Source organism: Gordionus sp. m RMFG-2023, unplaced genomic scaffold (genome assembly GCF_954871325.1).
Source record: "Gordionus sp. m RMFG-2023 unplaced genomic scaffold, tfGorSpeb1-WG-v2 contig_349, whole genome shotgun sequence".
Lineage (NCBI taxonomy): Eukaryota > Metazoa > Nematomorpha > Gordioida > Chordodea > Parachordodidae > Gordionus > Gordionus sp. m RMFG-2023.
Genome location: NW_027051080.1, coordinates 6,763 through 10,254, shown reverse-complemented (window position 1 = coordinate 10,254; position 3,492 = coordinate 6,763). Strand labels below are relative to the sequence as shown.

The 3,492-nt window shown below is 24.3% G+C and overlaps 1 long non-coding RNA gene across 1 annotated transcript; it reads left to right on the top strand.

Annotated features, from left to right (window-relative positions):
- Nucleotides 1-2,377: 2,377 nt before the first annotated feature.
- LOC135930713 (uncharacterized) lies at nucleotides 2,378-2,683 on the top strand. The gene is made up of 3 exons (XR_010572865.1): nucleotides 2,378-2,434; nucleotides 2,485-2,526; nucleotides 2,585-2,683. It is a non-coding gene; the product is annotated as an uncharacterized LOC135930713 (long non-coding RNA).
- Nucleotides 2,684-3,492: the final 809 nt, after the last annotated feature.

Sequence of the window (3,492 nt, the reverse complement as noted above, 5' to 3'; positions counted from 1 at the left end):
TTTGTAAAAATTATAAGTTAAAGTGAACATACTACATAACATCTCTAAAACATTTTTTATTGATAACTTTTAAAATTTATTAAAATAAAATTCGAAAAAACTAAAAATAATTTAAAATTGTTATTATTATATTTATCTTAAAAATCCAAATTACACGATGGTACTTTTATGGATAATTGCTGCGGTGTAGATAACATTTTCTATAAGTTAAAATAATTTAAATCCCTATTACACATTCTATATTTTAGCAAACTTTTGTCAAATGCGATACCCAACCAATTATTCCTTCAATCAACACGTCAACTCCTCCAAGTATTCCGTGATTTATATATTAATTTTTAGATTATACCATTGTTTACATTTAATAAAAATTAATAATAGTAATGTTATATCATAATAATAGTAATGTAATATCATAATAATAGTAATATAATATCATAATAATAATCAAGTGAATTTCATGTCTGCTAGCGGAGATTTTTAAAAATAATATAATTTCTTATCAAATATTTAATTTTATTAGGTTAATACTTTGTGATATAAAATTATTTAGATAGATTATGATTTATCATTTATAATTTATAGAATGATTTGAACGGCTATTCTAATTTTAAAAAAGTATATTTTAAAGAGGTTTAAAAATAATGATATATAATTTATCTATTCGAAATGGTTTAATTTAAGTGAACGAAATTTTATTAAACCTATATTTATAAGTTTTATTATAATTATAAAGATTTAGCAATGCTACAATTGAAATTTTTGGATGGCTTAGTTATTTGGGAGAGGCCTCAAAACCTCTTAAACAATACCTACAATTACATTTACAAATACTACCTTGACGTAATGTACTCAAATAATCTATTAAATTACTACTGATTTTAAGGCCACGGTAATACATTTAAAAAATATATGTATAACACCAGTAATTTTAACGATTTTAAAAGCTAGCTTCCCTATAGCTGCTAGAGGTTTGCAAATGGCAAATTTTTAGGCATAGGCCGGTTCTAATTTAGTTAATGCCCGATGAAGCCAAATCCGGTTCTGCTAAGTTTTAATTTACTAAGGACCCCCGACCACCTTTGGTTTAAATTTTTTTTAAAAACAACAAATAAATTATATGATGTTGAACACCAAAATAAACTACTATTTATTTATAATTTTTCGGAGTGGTTAAATTATATAACATTGTACATTGATGATTATCATTATTATTTCTATGAAATATCACATTTCATAAAATATGTACAAAAAATTACCTTACTCCTCATATATTTTTTAATCATCGGGCCGAGCCGGAAATTGGACATCTCTGTTCACTACTTTTCGCTATTTTCCCCCCAAAAAATGTTCAATTTTATTGGCTATTTGGCTTTTATTGTAGAGACTAAGAATATGAACCACACCTTCAACAAATTGCACACTATCTACTTCCTAAATATTGTATTTTCTCTCTAGTTTTTCAATTAAAAGATTTAAATAATCAAATAAAAGAGTTTTAAGGATTAGAGCATATATGATCAGTTTTTTTTTACTTTATTAATATTAAAAAGAAATAATATATTATGTTCATCATTTTAAAATATTAGTTAAAAACGTTAAAGTAAATATATAAGTAGCGCAATTTAGCTAACGCTTCTATAAAATTGTAGTGCGGCTGCTGTTTCTCGCAACATTCAATAGCTACTACTTTGCCTTGCATTTCATCCATGTATAGAATGGAAATAAACTTAAAGAGTATACCGTTTCAAACTTAAATTAAATTTTACAGCCTTGAAATGATGTCCTTCAAAGTTTAAAGAAGATACTTTTTAAAATAAAATTTGATACATCTGTTTTGTTAGAAACCAATATTTGGTCAAATTTAAAAAAAAAGGCTAAATCAACATTTAAATAAAAAATATTTATCTAAACTTCAAAATTTTACATAAAGTTGGCAAAATGTTTTGATTTTTTGTTAACATTTTGAGGCTTAAGGAAAATTTATTAGACTAAAATCTTGATATTAACGTTATTTTAAAATCGGTTTAAATCATATTCTAATTTAATGATGCTTAGTATTATAGAGATACGGATCCTAAGTTATTATGGTCTATTCTCGCCGATGAAAATATTAATTCAAACTCAACATATAATATGCCATCTGATTCGAATTATATAGAGAGATATAAAATCGAAGGTTATAGAGATACTATTGAAGATGATGCTGTTACCAATGTAACTATCAATCAACTAAACATGAAATTACTATTGATAGAATGTTATTGTAGTTACGATTTGTGCAACCGTACAAGGATTGCTTGAAGTTTACGAAATTCACTAATCGTATATAATTTACAAAGGTCAAAATGCTTAACAATAATTATAGTTCGATTCCCTTGTCCAGACCCAATGTTAATGTCTTAATACAAAATTGCAAAAAAAAATGAGCGTAGTAAAATTTATTTTAATTTATATGTAAATATTATGCTATTTTATCTTTAGGGTATGGGTTGGGCTAAATTTAGATCTATTTTTCGGAAAAAAGTAAATATTATAAAATTATTTTATAATGCCATTATAATACCTAAATTAATATTAATAGCATATAAGCAATGTACATTGACATACAGAATATTTCCCAAAAGATGTTATTTGAAGGAGTCTATAATTTGATTGTATCCAAAGAAAATTCATTTATCAGAAGTTAAATATTATATTTTAAATATAAGATTATTTGTCAATAAACGAAGAAATTTTTTTGTTAATAATTTTAGAAAATCTATCTTTGTTTCCTTTCGAAAATTTAAATAGTCACATCCGTCGATTCGTATATTTAATATACAGTTCCACTCATTATAGAGACCTATCTACCTATAGATTGTCACGATTGAAGAAATAAAGCTTGCTATAAAATATTTGGATTATTTTTATGTTTCATCAACTAAAAAAGTCATCATCCTAACCCCTTGTATTTAATATTAAGATGAATCCATTCAATAGGCAAATGAGGGATATTAAAAGAATTCCAAGGTGTAACTCATGTATTTTAGGTACTAGATGGGTCAAACGTAAAATATTAATGAATTCCCATCTCTAAGCTACTTTTCTAATTATTTGGCTTTTATAAAAACTAATCAATAATAAAATTTTACCTCTTATGAGCTAAGTAAGATATTCGTTCATATTTCAAAAAGTTCGAAATATACATTATTTAAATGAAATTTTTTTTTAAATTCCTCGCGTTTTACATCAATTCATTTAATCAATTTTAAAGGTTAAATTTATTATAATATGTGATATACTAAATTTCGATTTTATTCAAAAAATTTAAGATGTTAATAGATGTGAACAACAATTTATCTGCTCTTTTCTTTTTAGTGATGATCATCATAAGTATGGGATTAGAATGTAAAATTCAGTTAAAAAAATTTGAATCTGTATGAAGCCTTGAGTCACTAATTTAATTATATATTATTAATTTGTAATATGATCCAATTATCATTTAATATA